General features: G+C 41.8%; 1 long non-coding RNA gene across 1 annotated transcript in view; it reads right to left on the bottom strand.

The window, feature by feature from the left end:
• Nucleotides 1–576: 576 nt before the first annotated feature.
• The window catches only part of LOC306828471, a 72,754-nt gene continuing 49,667 nt past the window's right edge, over nt 577–23,663 (bottom strand). The window contains exons 2-3 of the long non-coding RNA XR_013779751.1: nt 6,496–6,701; nt 577–1,928 (exon numbers count right to left, since the gene is read on the bottom strand). This is a non-coding gene — a long non-coding RNA (uncharacterized lncRNA). The remainder of the gene's footprint in view (nt 1,929–6,495; nt 6,702–23,663) is intronic.

Raw genomic sequence — 23,663 nt, 5'->3', positions numbered from 1 at the left:
TACACATATTTGTCTGTATAACTGACACTTGAACGAATAAATTGGGCAATAGTTCCATCATCGACCTGACTACCTATACCCACATTTTCCCCCAAATGAACAAGAGGAGTGAGATGCTGTCAGGCCCCGCGTTCCCTCCGTGACATGCCACATCTGTGCACTGAGAATAACGACTGGGCTAAAAATATTAGAAATTTGCAGCAAATTGCTTAAAGGTCGTTTTAATTACACGGATGGGCTGTCGAGCAGTCATGCTTGACAGGCTATAGAAACGAATGATGTAATGCTTGAACGAGGAAATGCCGTTCGTTGATAGTTGGGTGGGCACAACAACAGGAAGCTCCTGGGTGTGAAGGTAAAGCTCGTGGCAAATAATATTGTGCCCCAAAAATGTTGAGCTTAATCCGCACGTAGGTTCTTTTATTTCTCAAATGCCTTTAAAAATGTTTTGACAGTTCAAATATGAGGCAAGTGGTTGAAATGGATGAAATGTGCAGCAGAAAACATGTGAGAGTATGTGGGTCATCTTCTCGGCCTCAGACATGTTTTATTTACAGTGTACACTACTTACAACATTGTGCGCTGAAGCCATACTGCTGACTTTTTTTTTTTTTTTATTCACAAATGAGAAACATGAGCTTATGGCCACGGCTTAAAAACGCTTAAATAAATTAGAGGAACACAGAAGTCATGTCACATATTTATTAAAGAGTACAGGTTGAATTGCAATAAAACAAAAAGGGAGAAAACACAATAAAAAATGTATTATCAACACTATGAGCCAGATAGTAGGCATAAAACAAATACTGTAGTAGAGAATAGAAAAGATCAGAGCAAGAAAGCATGACAGAGAGAAAAAGACGAACACAAAGAAAAGGAGGTCGACAGCTCGAGAGAGAAAAGCTCTCAGCCTGTGAGGTGTATTTAAATGATCCCCATTTGAAAAAAAAAAAAAAAAAACAAGTCGGAGGCACTTTTCAAGCCATAAATCTCGTGGCCAGGAATTAAAAGAAGTAAAAAAGAAATAACAAACAGCAAACGTCATGCTGCTTTGAATGTCTGCTGTCTTTCCCCCCACACGGCAGGAGTTCAAAAGAATAATAACTTTGCCCTCAATCATCACCGCCAAGAGAAGCGTTAGGGCAGCTCGTAATATTGTTTTTTTCCTGTCTTTTTTTTTTTTTTAATTAGTAACTCTAATCTGATCATTAGGGGCAGGAGAAACCTGCACAGCTATAGCACAACCGTGAACCAGTCTAGTAATTGAAGCGACAGAGGCGTCATCGTCGGAATAGTCACATCTGTCTGATGCCACTTTGTGCCATTCCTGCCATAATGCATGCTGTGACCAGAAGGCAAAAGGGGCTTTAATTGGGAAATATTGTATGAGAGGGAAAATTATAATGTGATTCGAATAAAGTGCATGAAGTAAGTAGTCAGGATCAAGTCATGAAGTTTTTAATGTTTGTTTTAGTTTGGCTGAAGGAGGAAAATCTCTGAAAACAAAGGCTAATATAGAGGGCGAAAAGGTGGAGAAAACCCTGCCCTCGGTTTGTTGTAACAAATCCATCATCCTCAGAAGTTCTGAGTAAAGAAACACCACCAAGGGGAGACCAAAAACTAAAAAAAAAAACAGTCCAGCAAAAGAAGGTTAATAGACATTGAGAGCGATAGCTGGAAGGGACAGGGATGGAGGCTGGATGGAAGTAAAGCGGTGGAGTGGTACTGTAAGGCCGCTGATGGAGAACAGATGGAAAGAGCAGGGGGTTGTGATTAGCGCTACATGGGGACTGGGTCTCTATAGTGCTCGCTGTCTGGTGGTGGTTGGCCCTGAGGCAACGTCCTCCGCTCTCATTCCCCTCCCATGGTACAACCGTCACTGGCCAGAGAATCCCAGCATGCCTGCCTGCTCCTTCGTCCACTCAGCGCTGCACACACAAAAAAACCCCCCAAAAAAACCCAGACCATTTCTCAACATTCTCATTCTGGCAGAAACAAGACATCCCGCTGGCATGAAACTGTCCCTGAAGGAATTACACGCTTGGTCTCATCGTTTACATCTCCTCCATGCCGGATGAGTCTGAAATTTACTCGGAGATCGGCTTTATTAGGATGCTGCACGTTTGTCACATTATTACCATAGATATCACCTTTGTTTTATATTCATTTTTTTTTTACTACGATTCTTTTCTTTCCACACCCAATCCAGAGCTGGTTCCCTCCCACTGACGCTTCAATTCAACCATCACTCAGCAAAGCACAATTTCAGCCAGAGCCTCAGCCGGCAGAATTAGGGTAACTTGAGCTGTGCCAGATTGTAATCAAAGCGAAAATAATGAATGCAGGACAAAGGCCGGCGCTATTACTCTAGCTGGCTTAAAATTTCTCTCCCTTAGCTTTTTTTCCCCTCTCTTCCTGACCACTCTCCTCCCTCAGAGTCGATAGAAATACAAACAAACTGCAGAACAAAAGTAGGGTTGGGGGTGGAGCAGGCAAGGCTAGTAGAGAGAGCTTAAGACAGAGAAGCGAGAGGGCTAAACAGAGAGAGAGGCAGAGAGCAGGGCAGTAAGGCCTGTACTCGCCTCCACAGCCGGGGACTTGCAAATGAACTAATCACCTGAGGGGATTCTTCTCAGCTTACTTAAACAACCAGTAAGTTAAACACACATGCTCCACAGCCATGGCAGTGTAGGGGTTTCGTGTGTGTGAGTGAGCATTTGTGACCTGCTGCCCAACTGACTGAGGCGAGCAGCAGGCCGTCAAAATAAGAAGGCATCTGTTCCAGAAAGCGCTGGCAGAAGCGGAGACAGTTAGTGAGATGAACTAGGAGGGAAAGCGAGAGCCAGAGATGAGATCATTGTACGGTGGCCCCCATTTGAGGTTTTTCTGATTGTTTTTCTTTGCAGTAATACAGGGAAACTAAATGATATGTGACTGCAATTTGTAAAGAAAACATGGGGCCTGCTGTAAATTAGGCATGCTGCAGTACTTCCACCTCATGCCATGCACTTTTGAGAGGCTTTTGGTTATGACAAGAAGACAAGAAAGGAAAACATGGTAAAGAGGAACAAAGATGGCGCGGGGGAAAAAAAAAATTCCATTTTCTTTTTTTGTGTGTGGACGTTGTGTCGTTCTTTGATGCAGTACGTGCTACGCCAAAATTTGGAGACACCCCAGAGCTTAAGGATGTTTAGAACTGTTCCTTTTCACAGCTTGAAACATTGGGAGAATTTCAGAAGGAGCTCAAAAGAAAATGAGCAATTAAACTACATTGAATATTGAAGCATTATCATAAAAAGTCAGTCACCTACCAATTCAGCCACCTCATCTGCACTGCAGTATTTGTACAAAAGAAGGCAAAACACCAAGTTTGAATTCTTGCACTCCTTCGATCCAGCGCTGTCTCCTCACAGAGTTACTGTCTGAGAGTGCTGTGATACAGCCTCACAGGCAGCTGCACGAGCAATGTAAGAAATTCTGTAAATTTCACACTCTGCTGCCTGCCCAAAAAAAACAAAAAACAAAAAAACCCTGGGTCCAGGTTTGGTGATTTGGCCTCTCAAGTCTCATTCCAATCTACAACCCAGCCTGCCACCAGCAGAGGACCTTGTTCCCGCTGTATCCCTGTTACCCTGTTAGCTACAATAAAAACAAAAAGAATCAATCCCTGACCCTGTAGCCACTGACTTCAGGGTCACTTCAAACAAGTCGGAACATGCTCAGATCTGTGGCGCTGTGCAATCTACATCATGCTCAGAGAAACCAAAGAAAACAATGAAATGAAATGTTGGAAAAGAAACTGAAAGAAAAGGGAAAGAAATGCAACCAAAGTGAAGATTGTTGAGCCAAAATGAGAAAATCTTCTGCTGTTAGTGATTTACAGTATAATAGTTTTATCACAATATGCACACAATGGGCAGATGGACTTGGATTCTTGAATAAGGCCATATTTAATGACTTCAGATTAGGGTTTTTATGAAACCAAAACTCTGAACTAGAGTCTGATATGAGTAAAAATCACACAATGTCAATGCCTGTTCCACCACCATGGCAATAAAAACGGGATCAGAACCGATCCGTTCTCATTTTGAATGAAGTGCAAGCAGAAACCTGCAAATGGTTTTGATTGCATAAATACATCGGCAACGTTTTGGAACTGAAATATTGGCAATGTATTTGTGTCATTAAGACAACGTGATCATTAAAATATTGGCGATTGTATCAGTTTAAAATAATTGGTTTTGGAAAGTACGAACATTTCAAACATTTTGACAATGGCTGCATTTTCTGCTTTTTTTTCTATTTCTTTTGATAAAATCATTGAAGTGTTTGTTGAAAAGAAAAACACTTCTTTAATTCTGTCTGGCCAGGATTTATTTGAGAGCTGAGCGGTAGGTTGCTGACTCGGGCAGGGGATTGTGATGCATTTGGATGCTCCGATGCCTGAAGGAGGCAGAGGGAATGTATTGATGGGAAATAGAGGTACTGAGTCAGACAATTTATGGGTCCATCTCTTTCTCATGTGGGAAAAAAAAAAAAAAAGTTAAGTGAATCATAAGCACTGTGGTGTGCAGAGTTTTCAGCTGGGGAGTGTTTACAAATGTTTGTGTTGAATGCTCAGAATCGACTGCACGGCATGTAACAAAAACTACATTAGGATGCAATATAATGCTTTGGGAAATGTTAGTAATAGTATGGCACTAAATGCCAGAAATGTTTAAAAAAAATAGGAGCATACACGTGATTGACAAAACAAAAAAATCTCCAAGCTCTCATGCCATTTGAATGTGTGCATTTGTGTGAGCTGTATATATTTTTTGCTTCCTTTTCTTTTTTTCTTTTTCCACCACTTGAGTGAAATAAATACCAACGTTTGCTAACCAAGCATACAGATTTTACAGTGCCTTTTTACAGCATAAGCATTTTCCTACTGTACAATTTTTGGGCACAAGGAAACCACTAAACATGGTATTTCACAATTGAACTACTTTTCTATTTCCCAGTCATTGGGGAGTTAATAGCTGGTTACATGTTGCTCTTACATGTTATGTGACATATTTATTGTGAAACTGGCTGTACGACGGCTAAAACATACATCAGTGCTTTAGACCTGGAGAGTTGCCAGACTGCAGGCGCACAACCGTAAATTAAAGGTGCATTAACCTTTAAAAATAAATATAAAGGCTCAAAAGAGAAATGTGGGAAGGGAAACCAGAGCTGCTTTAAATATATGAGGCCGTTACATTAATGGATGCATCAGAAATAAATGGGGGAAACAATTCAGCAGATTTGCCACACCAAATGAGAACCAGGCATTGATTGTTTGTTTTGTTTTTTGGGGGGTGGGGGAGTCAATTCCTAAACCTTCCTGGTTGCATTTGGATGAGGACAGCATCTTGGAAGGGGCAGCCAGTGGGCTTCAATCAGGAGCTGGATTTGTTTTGCAGCATCCCCGTAATTAACTGATTGATAATTTCTGGGTTAGTTCCCCTTAATTATGGGGCTGATTGGAAGTGAACATGCGAAATTGGAGGCGACCTACACAATGTGGAACACCTCTTTCAGATTTCTGCCATGCCTGGTGACCGCCCACACTGTATCTGCTGCCCAAAAGACACTGAACAATCTCTCCCTGGCCGGCCCCCTTTACCACACGCTTATATTATCCTGTTAGAGATGCAGGGAGCGATGTGATTTTTCTTTCAGCCTACATTTTAACCAAGATTATGTATTGTTCAAAGTATGCATTTGACGGTTTTATCATTCTAAATGCTCTATTTGGTTAACTATTAAGATAGACAGAGAGATATATAGGAACTTTATTAATCACTTGGAAAGGATTCCTCAGAGAAACTCCAAAATGAAATACCGGTATCCTGAATATATATAACTCATATTTTAGACAGGCATTAATATTTGGGTTTAAGCAGAACAAAAACAACTTCACACAGATCTATAGTTTTAACCTTGTGCATTCCTTTGAAGGCAAAGCCTGTGATTGGTTGAAATGGTTTCAACAGGAGGAGCCTGTATTAATAAGTAAACTGATGTTCAGGCGAATAGGCAACTTTCATAGTGCACATTTGTTCGGCTTCTTTAGAGACAGATCAATGTTTAGCCGGCGGTATGTACAGATTCATGTACAACCCGGCACTGTGAGAAATCAAAGGAGTTCCTAATCCTCCTTTTTATTCTTGTTGCAGAGAATCTGTTTGATTGCTCTCTTTGGCCAAAACTTTAATGTGATACAATTCACTTGTAAGAGATTAAAGAGAAATTCAATGTATACAATGTTTATATTTAGATCTATGATCTCTTCAAGTAGCAGCTCGGAAATCTATTTCCCTGTGTCATGGGAGAACATTTGTGTAACTTTTAAAGTGATTCACTTCATAGTTTGACTTTAAGAAGTAGCTGGAACACGAGTGATATACATTAAACAGTCTATAGATACAGCAGGTTGTATATGAGCCCGACAGATGATTGAAGAGTCACTCTGCCATGTGGAAGAGCGTGCTGCAGCATCTGCAATCAAGGCCTCTCCGTCGGCCATTACTCCCAGCTGATGGGGAAAGCGGAACCTCCTCATAATGGCTCTCTGACAGGAATCAAGGCCAGTCAAAATGTCCACTACCTCTGAGTCACCCTTGACCCAGTAGCTCGATATCTGGTGAAATCAACATTACAACAAAGGGGGAGAGCTGAGGGAGGAAAACAAAAAAAAAAACAAAGATGGCATTCAGTACATACTCTTACATGAGACCTTCCCCTTAATCCCCATAAATGAGAAGCAGTTGTAAGGCAACTGTTTGTAATAGCTGGTAATAGAAATATCACTTTCAGCACTGGTGGTAGCTCTTAGGTATGGGACTTTCCTTTGTCTGGGGATTGCTCTTTGGCAAAGCTCCAGTAAGGTAAGCTTTTGCAGGGTTTTTCTCTCATGTCTTTATTTCAACATTTCCAGGAAAGGAACATTATGTGGAAACTCTTTGTGATAAACAGAGCTGAGGACAGTGAAGCACATGTCTACAATTCAGTCTTAAGTCCGGATGAAGTCACGATGGAGGTTTGTTTACTGTTTCATCATCATTGCAACATGCTTTGGCGATGCTTCCACTACTACAGAACAATCATTGTGTCTTTGCAGAAGGAACATTTCCAAATGACTCATTGTTTATTGTCCAAGATAATGACACTAGGGCTACAGTTAAAAAAAAAAGAAAAAGATTTGATACAACCTATTTGTGCTTAATCTTTCAGATGCAACGTTTAAGTTAAAAGTAGCGAACATGTTGCAGTAACAAGAGCTAGCACGTGAGAGCTGCACTATAATATAAGGTAAGACACTGAAGTTGAAAAAGCTTTTTCAAACAGCACAGCAGGGACTAAATATATTTACTGTAAACTTGCATCTCCTTGAGCAGTTGCAAAGTGAAAAAAAAAAAGAAAAACTTTCGCTGGCTTTCTATTCTATTGGAGACCAAGGAGCCATCCATCAATATTTTCCACAGTGCTTTACCACCCAAGCTGAGCTCTCGACATAAAAATGAGATCTGTGGAGCAGGGCAGAGGTTTTTGGCCTCTGAAAAACTGTACACAGTGAGCTATAATAATAAAAAATATTCAGACATATTCTGTGCTAAATTTAAGTAAAATGCAATGATTTTTAATTCATAAATATTTATGAACATTTCAACTGATTTAAAAAAAACATATTTATAAATATATATTTAACAAATATTTTATATATGCAGTTAAAATAATATCTAATTCAATCAGTTTTTTTTAATGTAATTTGTAATTTATTTCTTATCTACTAAACATTGTTACATGTAAACAGAGGACACTATTTTTTCACAAATCATTTAAGGTCTCTTTCTGAAGACTTTTTACTTTTTATGCACCTTCACATGAAAGCACAGCCAACAGCAGTGATGTGTCGGTTTGAACTTCCTTGATTTATTCAGAGAGGTCAACGTTTAACAAAATGGGCAAGATTTGATTTGAATGATAAAAAGAGTACAAGTGAAACAAAACTAACAAACCCCCCCAAAAAATCCCTTGATTTAGTATTCATACCATCAAATCCGACCAAACCCTCACAGGTTAAGTCTCGGTCAACATGCTCTCCTTTGAGCGTTAACAGAATCAACAGTAAATTATACATGAGAAGCAAGCTTCTCCCTAACCCATTAAAAAACAACCTAACCTTCAGGTCGAGCAGCAGACAGCAATAAGAGAATCTAGCATCGCACCTTTCCTCGTTGTGTCAGCTGAGATAATAAGGGGCCCGGCTGGGGGGCACGACACCAACACACTCTGATACTAAAGCGGAACAAAAGTGGTGCCATTGAGCGTCCCTGTCAAGTGCCAGAGAATAGAAATACAGTTGTTGAATAGCCATGCAGCCAAATCCACCAGCACTGTGCCTTCAGACAATAGGTGCGGTGCTAATCCCTCTTCATGTGGTCTGCATCCCCTGTCATGCCCAGCGGTGAACCATGCTGAGACGCTGCGTTGGCGACTGACACGTTGACAAAGGCAGCGTCCCAGGAAACTGTTGAGTCTGTGTGCTCTGCACTGCTGTGCATGGAATCTGCATTGGGGGGGAATAAAAGAGATGAGCAGTGTGTTTAACAATAAGCTGCCTGGGTGCCGAGACCCCCGTCAAGAGACTTGGTGTGGCCACCCATCAAAAGCTCTTGAGCCCAGCACTTGAGGCTGGCAGGCAGTCCAGCCCACACCCACCCCCTCAGCCATTCACCGCTGTCAGTCCTGTGTCTGGGCCGGGCCTGGTCGGGCCTGCTCCTCTGTCCACTGCTCTGCTGGATCTGACAGCTGTTACCGGGGAAGGTTATCCACCCAGCGCATCCCTCCGTATGACCCCACAGCCCCCGCCTGTCTAGCCAACCAGCTCTTAAGCTCGCCGACCAACAGACACGGTGGAGAAAACGAGCTGACACTGTCACTCCTCCGCCACTTGCATTTCACGCTAGATATGCACCCGAAGACGGCTCTTTTCGCCCCCCGAAATAACTAAGCTGGCTAAAATGCAGTGACACCGTTTTTTTTTTTTCTTTCTTTTTCTTTTACACATAGAAGGCAAGCTTGCAGAAAATAGGTCAAATGGCACGCAGATGTGGTTCAACTGAAAATGGCTGCTGAGAAAAGCCGTGTTTATTGGTATGGTGGGCTGCAATAGCATGGGGCAGAGATAGGTGGCGCTCCTACTTTATTTAGGATATAACAAACCATCACATTATAATGCACAGGAGGAGAAAAGAAGAATTATTATTAATTGATTTAAAATAAATTGACTTTGTTGTTGTATACACGTGGACATACCTGAAGCGGCTTATAGACTTCTAAACATACATCTCACATCATTTTAACAACAACAATCATTTCTTACTGTTGTATATTAACGCACAGACAATGGAAGCAGCACATTTGTAGCATTTCTCTCTATTGTGACTCTTGGCTCAGACTCTGTGAACATTTTCTGTCATAGCATTTAGCCCCTTGCTAATGCACTTTGAAAACAGCCTGTTGCCACGAGCAAGACAAAAATATGCAGGCTCAGTTTTTAGTTGCCCCTCCTGACATTTGTATTTGTCCAACTGCTGAATTACTGATACTTATTTAGATATTCTGTTATTGTTTCCAATTATATTTTGAGCCTTGGATGGCTTCTGAATTTAACAAAGCCCTCATTGTCTTTAATGCATTTGAGCAGTGCAATGGATTGGTTTCTCTTGCAGTGCAATGATCTATACATTATAAAGCTTTTTTACTGCCTGGTATTGAGTTTCTTGCTATTTACAGATAAGACGGATGTATTTATAGTATGGCACAATCACCGATGTTTGTGTGCTGTGCTGATGTGGTGTACAGTCGGCTAATTGGGAAATAATGAGGGTAATAATGGCTAACCACTCATTAAAATTCATCTGTTGAGCCTCTTTTTCCAGCTAAGTAGAGTGTAAATGAAAGAGCGGAAGAATTGATGAGAGTATTATCTAATAATATTGACAGACTTCATTATACAGTTATATAGTAAAAAGTCACTGTTAGTGTTCAACCAGAATATCTTTATTCAGTTTCCTCTGCAGAGATATATTGTTTTTTTTGACCATGCTGGTGGAAAGGTTCACTGTAGCAGAAACATACATAATGCAATAAAGATAATGCACAGTACAAAGTATACATTTCATTTAATTCATTCTAATGAATAAGGTTCCTACATATGACCGGGGATCTATATTTTTAATTAGTGTGTAATCATGTCATTCACAGGCCTAATTTCTGACTTGACAATGGGAAATAAACCTAAACAATAGCAAGTTATTTACAGTCTTCCTCCCACATGCATATTACTGTAGAGGTAATTTAAGTTATGAATAATGTTTTTTCTTACTTTACTCCTCTAAGCATAGGAAAAAAATATATAAACTCCTGTGTAAAAACATGTATGGTGTTGTAAAGCTGAATACAGATGATTCAATGAAACCCACAGTTGCATTTCTGCACAGTATGCTATATATAGTAAAGACAATTATTCATTGGTGGCAGTGAAACTAATGTGTTTTGGCAGGACAATAACTTATAAATATTCACAGACATCCCCATCCCTGTTACACCGATCACAACCATCAACATTTTACCATCAGCAGCATTATTGTCCAAACTGGGACAAACTCTGAGAAACATCATTACCACATTGCATGTCCTCTGTTCAGTCAGCCTCGAGAGCACAAACGAATACACACACACACACACACACACACACACACACACAAAGACAACTCATAACGCAGTGCGCACACATGCTTACCAACGTAAAAACACACATAGCTCCTCTCTCATGTGGCAGGGCCGGTCACACAGTTTAGTCTCTGCCTCTATCCCTGATGGCAAAGCTGCACTGTCAGTTTACCTTGCCCCAGGACATCCATGGGACAGCCTATCAGCCGTCTCCAAGCTGCCAAAGACATGTAGTCCTGTTTATCACCTAATTGACTCTCAGAGGAAGGCTGAGATTGACAGTGTGGCTCCTGCATCACTTAAGTCCTTTTTAGCCAAGCAAACGCTGCCCGCTTTCACCTGTTAATAATACATTGTGGACCGACTTCTTTTACTGATAAGCACCGCTTCACCTCACACTTTCGCCAATAGAGCCGGGAGGAGAGTCATTAGAAGCCAATCACGTCCCATCATTTCAGGAGATGACTTTCACTGTCACTTTTTCTTGCAGTTCTGGCTCATATCTTCAATCAGAAGACACTAAAGAGATTGAGTTTCGGAGAGGCTAGAGGGAGAAAGATGTCCTGACAAACCCAAAACAAGTCTGGGGTTTGACTCGTTTCATATTCCCCCCAGTTGTGTTCAAATGAAGCAGCGCTCATTTTGCTCAGTGTGGCAGCATAATTAGTAGGGCAGCCGCTGCAAGAGGTTGACAGAATGTTGAGATAACGTATTTTGTGGAGTGTATTTATTATGTGTTGAATGATGGGAAGACAGACTGGAGTTGTTATAACAACTCTAAACAGAAACCACCGGATTGATTGAGCCTAATTGACAGCATGAGAAAGTAGTGTGGAAAAAAAAAAAAAAAAAAATCTGGGTTGATGCCTGTGATTTTTTTTTTTTTCCTGCCCTGCCACTTACTTGTCATCACCTGACAAGAAGCAACTCTCCTATTTCACAATACAGGCTGTGCATTTGACACATTCTGAGAGCCGGCCGGCCTCTTGTGATAGCGGAGGATGGGGCAAAAGGGCATCGGGTGGGAGTGCGAGCCAAGATGGCCCTTGTCCTCGTCTGTCGGAGATTATTTCATGGGTCGCGACTGGTGTGCTGGCGGTTTGTTATGCATCACTTGCTATGATGTCACTTAGGCCACCCTTGCAGAACTTTGGCCAGCTGGGTGCTGTCACAGAGCCTCATCACATCTCAACTAAGCAGTCTTTGACTTTTCGAAACCCTGCAGGGACAGAGTTATTAATAGAGATGCTTAGTTACATGACCAGCGAGGATATTGAGAAAGTGTTACATTAGAAGGTCTGCTTCAAAACAGGTAAACAAATTACTCTGGGCTCCTGGATAAAACTTGTGGCTGTCAGGATGAGACGAAAAGGCGGAAGAGTCAGCGTTTAATCAAGGTTTTGTTGAATGAGTACGATCCACGCATGCACCAGTGAATCACCTCAACTTGTTTGATATGGCAGTACTCTTTGTCTTGGCTCCCAAGGGTCTCGGATTGCCTTCAAAGTTTGCAACAGGCCTGCGTCTGTCCTCTGTTGTAATTCATTCACTACCTCTATAACACATCAAAGCCTCTCTCTGTACCCTATGATACCTGTGTTTGTCAGAGACTGGAAAGAAAAAAAGAAAAAAAAAAAAACCCTCAGTGTTTTTCATCTTTGAATTATTGTCAGGGCTGAGAGACATTCTGTAGGCGCCGTTTTCTGCAGCCTGGTGAACACATAGCTCAGATCTTCAGCATGCGTCGTCATAATAGGGGCAATCTGTAGAATGGGAAAACTATCAAGACCCGAAGACGTGACTGTCTGAGTGCCAGAAGGCGTTACATATGGTCTTAGCCAGTTTGTTTGAGCTGCGCTTGGCTTCAAACATGCAAAGATAAAGAGGACTCACCTGGGGCGAAGAAAGGTTGTCTGCAGCTGGGACAATCAGATTTTATACCCACTTGTATCAATCCTCTTTAGTCATCGCTTATTGAGGATTTCCTCCTCAACGCCCGGAGTACTTCAGTTCATCATGAGCTAATGATCTGTCCGCCTTTTCAAAGTGTCTTCTTTGATTGCAAAAGAACGGACAGAGACTTCTTCAGACAGAACACCGTTCAAGTGCATAAGACTTACAGGCGAGCAGGAATAAAGCTAAAGAAAAGAGACCTTCAGGAGAGCTAAAAAAAAAAAAGAAGAAGAAGAAAAAAAAGCAATCTTTCTCCCTGTGAAGTTAAACATGTAAAGGTTACCTGCCGTGTCATTCATTGTAACCCACACACTCACAGCTGAAGACAAAAGTTGTCTGACCTTGTTGAGTTTCTTCCCTTTACTTCTTCTGTTGCTTACTCTTCTCCAGTAAGTTGTTATTATGGCACATTGAAAATTTCCTTCTGACACTTGGGTGTGTGTTCTTCTAAGTGTGGCTGCGTGTGTTGCCAGTGTGGAGGTGTGAGTGTCCTTTGGAAAGGGGGAGGGGGTAATCTCATTCCCCTTTTCAATCTGGTAATTAACTTGACAGCATGACGAATGGACACGATCAGCTGTCTGCCTCCATAGGACACAAATATGCCGTATTACACGCTTCTATGTGGGATTCCACTCGGCAAAAAATACATTAGAGAATAGCTACTCAAATGGAATCAAGTTGAGTCGAGTTTCGCACGATGTTTAATGCTGCATGTGTGTTTGGAAGAGCAACATGGAAGAAGGGATGCTGCAAACGGACAAGAGTTGCGTAAAGACACGCGCGCGCACACACACACACACACAGTAGCAGACGTTCCTGTTTATTTGATAGCAGCTCTCGCTTTTTCTACTCTCACAATGTGGCTCTCCCACAGGCGGCCCCCTGTTAGGCCCTAATGGCACAGAGGAGTCGACTTGTCTAAGTAGGGCCTACTGTATATCACTGCACTGGCTCGCCCCATATCTGTCCCCCCTCTCCTCTCCTCTACCCACTCTCCATCCCGACTGCCATTAATCTATCTCTCCATCCCTCTATCTTGAATACCTGATTTGGCTGAGAGCTTTGCACTTCATTGCACCGCTGCCTGTTCCTGAGACTTAGTGCATGTGGTTCACAGTGCACCAACTTAAAAACACATGCACATTATTGGAGACTTATCCAATTACACACACACACACACACACACACACACACACACACACACACACACACACACACACACACACAAACACACTCTAAAAGCATGGCCTGACATGTTGTGGCTTTCTGTATAATAGCAAATATGGTGTGTCTCATTGATATCCCATTTTGTGGCTCCCTGTAGTTGCAGTGTCACCTATATGGGGTGTCACAATAAAGCAGACATGAAAACTCCTGGTAGCCTATTTAATTTGTGCAGCTCTACATTAAAATCGTACCGCATCACAGCACCCACAGAGCATCTACCGATAATAGAATGCATCAGATATCATCTTGAAAGGCCTTTTTTTTTTTTTTCGAGTGTTAGGACAAAATAAATACATAAAATAATCCCTTCCTGGCAAAGCAAACAAGGCGTGCTCTGGTTACTGATATTTACACAGTACAAAATAATAACAATGCTAATGTCAATAGAAACACAATAATGTCCCAATCTGATTATGGAGCTTGTGTGTGTATGGCGAGTACAAAATTAAATTTGAAATTTGAGAACTTGCCTCTGTCTGTAATGTATTACTGGGGGTTGGGGGTTGGGGGGGGGGGGGGGGTAGGTGGTGACTGTGAAGGTGGGGGAGGGGTGGAATTTAATAAACCCGCCAAAAGTTTTTAAAATGCATATTGGCCCGAGATAAGGTGGAGACTGTCCTTTTTTCTAAAGTAATTATGAGGTTTCATTCATTTCTGTCATTAGTCAAACTGACAGCTGGTCCCTGCAGGCAGGACGTGTCCCATTCTTCTGTGCTGCTCACCTATCTGAGAAGGAACTCTGTAATGAATGTTTACAACACACAGGTAACAGAGTAAATATTGGACTCATCAATTACAAGGGCTGAGGGAACTGGCAATCAAATCCCATGATTATTGTTATCGTCTGGGGCAACATGAGCCCTGACAGCGGGCTGGTGGTCACATGGTGCAAGTGCAGCCACATACCCACTCATACAGACACATGCAGGGACATAAATATGAACACAAAAAGACCCACACCACCGTCTCGCCATGTCATTTTGTGGAGCTGTCTCACCAGTAACAGACAGGGCAGGAAGACGCTTGTTAACACTGTGTATGTGTGTGTGTGTGTGTGCAGGTGGGGGTGAATGGGAGAGAGAGATAATGGGAGAGAGAAAACAAGGAAAATGGGGAGAAAAAAACATTTAAATGATACTGTTATCATCAAGGGCATATGCTCTCAAGCAAAGGTGGGTAAAAAATTTATATGGTTTACATTTCCAAAAAAGAGGCATAAATATTTATTGCTTTGACTGTGCCTGGGTGAGCCATGATTACTTTCAGAAAAAAAATGACAAACAAGGGGCTTAAGGTCCTTTTTCGATGGTGCTGTGCTTCTTTGGTTTAAGACTTGGTTAATCAACGAGCAGAAGAAAGATTGCTTGTGCTGCTATTGCGACTCAAAAGTGTGTATTTTTCTTTTGCTTCATAACAGTCTACAGAGACTTCATTTGTGTGGCGCTCAAAAGAACTGCATGTCTAGGCATGGCGACTTGGATTCCCTCTCTCTAACTTTGTGCTGATGCCTGCGCCTATCATATTTTGACAGCACCTCTCTCCCGCTAATCCACATTTTGGACAGCAGGACCCACAGCTCAGAGACAGCAAACTGACACCATCTCCCAATTTCCCCAAAACTCCCTCATTACAGCAAAGGATTGCTGATGAGGCTTTGAAAGCAGCCGTTGGTTCAGACAAGGCGGGGGTGTTCGTACATTCTATGCCGTCTCAGTGGCTTTTTTTTCTTTTTCTTTGCTTGGTCAATTAAAATGTTCCGGCGTGAGCAAGACCTGCAGGTGCTTACAAACTCTGATAGCGACGGTATTTGTACTTTTTTTTTTGGTTTTGGTTTGTATTTTCACTCCCCAACCACCATGAACACGTCTTGTAGATTGCTTTTTGCAGGCTAAGTGTCCCCTAGCATCTGTTTTAGCCTCTGAAGACAGCTGAAGGCAGTTTTGAAGCAAAGCTGGTACCAGCAGTATGTAAACCTTATCACTGTGTTCCTTCTATTTGAGCATTGATCAGACTACTGTTACTGTACGCACACACAGTGAAGACAAGTGAGGGGTCATTTGCATGTAATTACACACAATCGAGTAGTCACACACATACACAAACAGAGAAACTGAAACTAGCAGCACTCCAGCATGTACTCAATGCCCCCCTCCCTAAGGGACCAATCTATGTTTTTATGTTGAACACCTGTTAGCTACTGAATGTAATACTACGTCTAAGTGGTTCAATCAAACTAGGCAAAGTAGTGAAATTACAACATTGCTTCAGGTCACTGTATCCAAAAAAAGCATTGACCACAAGATAGCCATCCAGAAAAGTAGGCTGTTATGGTCACATTTGTGAATTAACTGGAGGCACCCTGTGTATAGCCATAATGACTCCATATTAGGATAGCAGTACAGCTGTGCCTCAGCCATTGAGCTTGCCAAAGGCTGGGAACACACACGCTTGCACACTCACTCACACACACATGCATGCATGCCTAGAAAGCTAATAAATTGCCCTGACACACCCTTTGCCAGCAGCACAAACCGCCACAACCACATCCCCCCTCGCCCACAACCAGCCTAACTCCTAATTTAGCTCAGTTTAACAGTGAGACATGGACTCCCCCCCCCCCCCCCCCCCCCCCCTTCCCCTTATGCACTCTCCATTTTCAAGACAGGAAGTAAGTAAGGGGAAGTGAAGGTGGATTGTCAGATACAGATAGGTTCAATGATCTGGAAGTTGGATGAAACTCTGCACTTTAGAGAGTTTAAGTAGATAAAAAATAAATGCACACACAAAGAGATGACAAAGTAAAGACTAAAAACAAGCAATACAGATCACACTGACTGTTTCACCTGCCGAAATGGGAACCAGGTTGATGCAAAGACTTTCTGCGTTTACCAACTCTGTAAAATACTAAGATTACAAGCACAGCTTACAAACGTTAAGACTTGTACGGGACAACATCATCGTATGGGTATGATTCAGATCTTAAAACACATAATACTTTCTTCCAACAAGCTTTGCAACTGAATGTTATTACAACGATGGACTTTGCATTTTCAGAAAGGCCACATTCAATGGCTCTCATTTAAATCATCATCTGCCCATGTTTGTAGTCACCATCCAATGTTTGTGACAGCACTGTGCATACAAATAGTAGTTTACATCATCTACATGTGACATTGTCTTCTCTTGTAAAGCCATGACAGGCACTATGTTTTCTCTTGAAGGACAACAAACAAAGAGGTTTCAGCACACTTACAGGCTATCTTGTCCTTTAACATATATGTGTGAAACACTATCACACATGAAGACCTTGTGATTTGTAAACATGTACAGCATTTGTCTGCAGTTGACAATGTCCACAGTAACATATCATGAAAGCTTAACAGCATTCCCACTCTTTGTAATATTGTTACAATGTCCAAAACAGATGGAGATAAAGACACACACTCCAGGAGAGATACTCACTCTCAAATCAAAGTACAAAATGCAACTATGCATAAATCAGGGGACAATGCTTTTCTTGTATCTTTTCTGAAAAACTTATTTAAGCCGAGCACAATAATAAGTGATTATTTACTTATTTAATCACTTATTATTATTTACTAGTTTCTTTATTAGCATAGACCCTTCAGAGTTTTTTGTCCTGAACTTTTTTTCTCTCTCCATATTTTGGCTCACTTTAGTCTGCTCTTTTAGTTGCAGTCTCGAGATCTATCTGCCCAGTGTCCTTAGGCCAACCTCTCCTTCTTTTGCCTTGGGGTTCCATCTGAAGGCCTGTCTGGCGACGCTGTTACTGGTTTTCTGGAGTGTGTGGCCAATCCATCCTCATTTTTTCCACCTGATCTCCTCATCCATAGGTTTTTTACCTGTCCTCTGTCAGAGGTCATTGTTACTGACTGTATCTGGCCAGTGGATATGTAGGATCCTACTCAGGCAGTTCTTTCTGAACTATGGTTATTGTTGCCCTCGTAATTCTCCGCTTGTTCGCCGCCAAATTTGTTGGACCACCAGATGTTTTTGAGTTGCATCAATAAAGCCCTTGCCTTGCCGATTCTGGCTCTGACATCCCCTTCCATTCCGCCCTGCTTATCTATGACACTGTCGAGGTATGTACAGACTTTTACTTCCTCAAGTGTTGTTCCATCCAGGGCCAGTGGGTCTTCAGGGGTTGAGTTGACCTTGAGGACTTTAGTTTTCCTCTATATGGATGTTAAGGCCTACAGTACTTGTGAGGATGTGTCTGCCAGGAATTTTGTCTTCTGTTGTACTTCTTGTCAACTATAAGATAGCAAAGTCAAGCCATCAGCGAAGTTTAGATAATCTCGCTCTGTTGCGAGTGTCCACTGGATCCTGCTTCTCCTCTGTGCTGTCGTGTCCTTCATTATCCAGTTGATAACAAGGCAGAAGAGGAAAGGGGACAGTGAGAACCCAAGTCTCCACCTGAAAGCGTCTCGAGTGCTGTCTTCCATGGATCATTCTGCAGGTTATGCTGCCATGGGTGTTCCTGATTATGTTTTTTCTGGAGTGTCATAGTTTTTAATCAATTTGCAGAGGATGCTTCCATCAGTGCAGTCAAATACCTTCTTGTAGTCTGTGATGATGTAGAATTCTGCTACAAAGATTGCTCTAACATTAGGCGCACATTTGCAACCTGGTCCACACATAATCTGTTCGGCTCAAAGCCTCCTGTAGCAGTGGATCCACGGCTTACTTCATTTTTCCGAGGAGGGTTTTGTTGAAAATCTTTCCAATCACTGAGAGAAGCACGATTCCTCTCAGTTAGTTATTGCATTTGCTGATGTCTCCTTTCTTAGGTGTACCAGGAAGCCTTCCTGCCATTCTTTAGATATTTCTGCTTCCTCCCAGAGCGTCTCAAACAGTGGGTGGGTTGATGCTGCATAGCTGCACACAAAACGGATACTGTAAACGACTACAAACCACTGGGCGAAGCCGTGAGATTAGCTTAATGTTCTCTTGAGTAATTCAGCAGATAAAGTCGGGGCATGTCTCTCTGTGATAATGGCAATTTGAACTTTTGAGACTCAAACACGACATTATTACCAGTGCTAAGTACTACACATAAAGCGTTTACATCTGTTGACACTGACTCTACGTCTTTGACGTCGCCTTGCGTCGTTAGAGTCACTGCAGCGCAGTGAGAGGTATTAACCTCTGGGGATGTCAAACTGAAGGGAAGCTGGCGAGGCGTGAGGCTACTCTGAACGAAGCCTGCCTGAAATGACTGTCACATCTTATTTTTGTCCCCTTCTCTCTCACCCACGTCCATGCACTTCCTTGTTTAGTGTGGCAAGTTATGTTGGCCATGCTCAGGGGGGCATTTTAACAGAATTGTAAATGGCCGGGGTGCAGCTGTTCGAGTCTGAAAGAGTTAGCAAGAAAGGAGGTCAGTGAATCAGCGCTCATTCTTCAGCATTGACAGTCTCTGTCAGGCAGTGTGAAGGACGCCTCCTGAGAATTCAGCTTTGACAGACTCATTAGAAAGCACACACTCACACACAACACTTGTCTATATGTTACATTCATATCCCTTCAACTCAGTGTGGGCCATGATGTCAATAAAACCTTATAAGAGTCATGTCAAATGTCAAGAGATAGAACTAGAGTGAAGGGTTATTCGAAGGCTGGCGGTGTCTTGGTAAAAATTTAACTGACTAAAACATGTGTCCAAGCAGACACAGAAACATGCACACACACTTGCACATTGAATTCCCTTTCTTCAGTTTATTTCAAGAGACAGCTGAGTAAGTAACACCACCAGCAGCGTGGTCACCATGACAAGATCCAGACCTCTTGGCCACCATGCTGTCGAATAAGTTTATCATTAATTGCAGCCTTTGGGGACATTTGTTCTTGAATTAATTAGTTCAACAACTTAGGGCTCAGCCACTGTGAGGAAGCACAACTCACTTAGCAAGACAAGGTGGCTCTATTTATTTCTTTTACTTTACATCACTTTGCTGACATTGCTGTCTGCTTCAAAACATCTATCTGCTTTCTAGGCTGCTTTTAAAATATTCACAAGTGAACACAGAGATGCTCTGCACTGAAGGCAATGTCATCTGAAATTGTCAAATGTGAATCATACCTTCTTTGATAAATGGCAAATGCACAGAAAAAAAATTCTAAAAAGGAGAAGTCACATTATTGTTGCCATCTATATATCAACTTATTATCCTATAACAATTGAAATCTGATGACATGCTCAAACAACACAAAAGGAAAGACTGAGGACGAACACAGTAAGGAGCAGTAACAAAGAGTAGTCCAACGCACACAGAAACTGGAGCATTTATAAAGACAGAACGTGTGCTGCTGGGAGTCAAGAGTGGTGGGACAGCATATCAATATGGCAACGTGTTGTTTTATCTACTGGCAAAAGTACAACATGTATTTTAATACAAACATACAATGCTCATCATGTCATGAAGTTGGATAAGGTGAACCACAGTGGTATGTCAATGTCACGAGGACAGAAGTTACCTGGACCAAGAAGAAGCTGACAGCAGGATGAAAGAAGTCAGTGAGATAATGTCGGACAGCCATGAAAAGAAGTTAATGGATGAAGCCAGATAGGGGGTCAAACTGGCGACGCATTCATTCACAAAGCATCATGACCTGGGTTTGGAACCAATGGATCGTCACTTCAAGTCCTGATGTGGACCAAAGAATGGAATTGGGTCCAGTTGCTGGAGAGGTAACAGGTCACTTTCCACTGCCGTAGTGCCCCTAAGCAAGACACTTAACAGCTCCCATTTACTCCCTGTGTAGAAGCCCCACTCTGACATCTCTTCATTGATGCATGTCCGTCAGTCCCCTTTGAGAATTTGTGTATTTTGTGCCAAGGTGTGTAAGAAACATGTTTCTAAATAACAGTTTTCACCAGATTATCATTTTTAAAATTGATATGTTGTGTCAAATAATTGTTCTCTCAGGTAAGAAGTTGTGTAATTGCATTAGATACTCCTAACACCTGTTTTCTTGAAGTTTCATTGTAGCGTGTAGCGCAGAGGTAAATGAGGCCAGAAGAAGTCATAGAGGAAAAAGCAGTCTTAAAAACTCTACAGCTTTTCTGGCCATCAGTCCCCGTTTAAGATTAATTTGTCAGGGGCTTTTAGCTGTTCTTTTACTTTGGCTTACAGTGTTATGCTTGGAAAAACAGCAGCTGCTACAGGCCCCCAGAAAGAGTGTCAAGTGGCACTTTGAAAAGTGAGGCTAACCAGAGACATGGAAAGATAGCTAACAGCTTGTGATATTGTTTTTGTTAGGATTTGACACAATGCTAAGTACTCCCCGAGACCCTTGGGGTCTCAAGATTAAGTTTCTAGCACTTTGCAGACAGAGAAACTAAAGAGAATGTATTGTGTCAGGGGAAACTTTTTATTCTTTTAAAAAATATATATTTAATCTATAAATGAAAAAGCTGTCATCAGAACATTTACTCAATTAAGTTGCCACCAGGGTTTAGATAAGCCGGTATTTACTGGCTTTAAGCCAGTATCCCGTGGATTTGTCCAACAGTTAAAGATATCAAAAGTAAAAACGTCCAACTGGGAACCATACCAAATAAAAAAATATTTAAAAAAATGATTAAATGGTATTTGAAATATTGTGTTTCCTCACACATGGACAATATTTGCTGCCCATTTCCCCCCCTTTTTATCACCTATATAAAATCACCAATCACAATCGATACTCTTATCAAATGTACTGTCTCCTCTTGCTCCACAGGTCAGAAGGAGAGGAGTTTGTGATGTCCCCAGACGGTGGTCTGTTTCTTGCTGTTGTTTTGAGTTTCACCATTCAAACTGAAGCTTCCTCACTGAATGAAGCAAGCAAATGCAGCGTGAAAAAAAAACAAAAAACCCAAAAAACATCCTCACATCCCTGTGCTCCAGACCATCGTCACAGATGGGGATGTAGAACGTTAAAAATAATAATGTGAATATTTACAGATGTTAAACAGCGATCATTTATTGTGAAACTCATACAGAGGTCAAATAATTGTTTTCATCACTGCAAAGTTTGATAAACACTGCGGTGGAGTCACTACCTGGTCTCCAAAGACATTTAGTTGCTCCACTTTGCCTGGCTGTTAGTGCCGGAGTTTGGGAATTTGACACTTTTTCAGAATGAGGCTGATTTGCATAGTAAGGGGCCAATTTTTCCCCAAATAACTGCATAATGGATCACTTAAATACAAACAGCACAGACGCACAGAGGCACTTTTTTCTCTACAGTGCATTAAGTTTAAACCCCTCTGTGTATTTTGTGACTAAAAGTCGTCATTTGCACGTGTTTAGTGGATGCAACGCAATCCTTCAGTGAATCAGGCCCTGAGCCGTTTTTTTTCCCGAATGACAGCAAACGAAGGACGAGTGCAGGACGAGTGCAGCTATACACAGTACAGAAAGAACAAACGCTTGATTGTTATTCTGTGCGTTTTATTGCTGTTAAATGTAGGTTATCATTTCGAGCAGACAGTAGGTCCAGTCGTTGTTATAAATGACCAGAATTGTGGGATGTTTGTGGCCAAATTGGCCGTTAACGTCTCTTTGAATAACTCTACGATATTCTTTATATCAAGTCGAGATAACGTGATTAAATAAATGAAAACAAATAGGCTCATCCCATTAAACAAGACTGCATATGGGTCTGACTTTTACCCATCTAACTGGATCCCTCGATGAGCAGCTTCTTGACTGGCCAGCCAGAACTACTATTATTGCGACAGTGCAGTCAAAAATATTTTCTTTTTATTTCGATCATATTTGTCAGTGAAGTATGAGCACTGTTCAAGAAGGAAGTCTGACATCTGTCCAAACATTTTATATCTTGAAGAGTTGGCTCAGAGAGAGGGGAAGCTGTATATATATATATATATATATATATATAAAAAAGGTATGGTCTTGTTCAGCAAAGAGAAACAAAAACATGTAAAAAATAACCCTGGCAGAAACAAGAAGATCAAGGGAGGAATAATAATGAAGATGGAAAGTCAAGCAAGTCATATGTGAAAAGTTTCCTTCCTCACCTCTACACGGCACAACCACTTGGGGCGATCACCTGCTGAATTCATGCTCAGTCAACTTTGGATCGGCAGTCACGTCCGTCCTTTAAAAAACAGCAAGCCAAACATGGCTATCAGCTTTCCTTCAGCTGCTGTCTATCAATGTCATACTGGATCAACAATGCAGAACCCTTCCCGAGTCTCTGCTCCCCTGCTGCACAGACTGCAACCCCTCCACCTCGACAACACAAACGCACACAGTATTGTCAAGGGCAGGTTGTGAACTCAGGTGCAGTGTAGTCGACTTATTTATTTATTTGTGTAACAGGCAGAGAGATCAATATGGCTATTCTGCTGCGAAATAAGGCTGAAGTGTCAAGAGACAGATTAGGGCTGACGCAGCTCGGTGCTGCTCAGCTATCCCTTCTCACTTGGCTCGTTGTAGGAGAACAATTGATCATGCAAAACACACACACACACACACACACACAGTGAAAAAGATTGACAAATCCGTGAGTACATCTTACAGCACTTACACAAACATAAACAAATATATGCAAACATGGAGCGAGAAGTAAACAGACAAATTGACACTAAAGTGCCAGAGCGTATGCTGAATTAAACAGCATCTAACAGAAGAACCTTTTATAAATCCAAGCTGACATTTTGACATCCTTTTCAGTCTTTTATGGCC

The sequence above is a fragment of the Symphodus melops genome (assembly GCF_947650265.1).
Source record: "Symphodus melops genome assembly, chromosome: 8".
NCBI lineage: Eukaryota > Metazoa > Chordata > Actinopteri > Labriformes > Labridae > Symphodus > Symphodus melops.
Note: the sequence above shows the minus strand (reverse complement) of the source record. Positions and strands in the feature narration are given on the sequence as shown.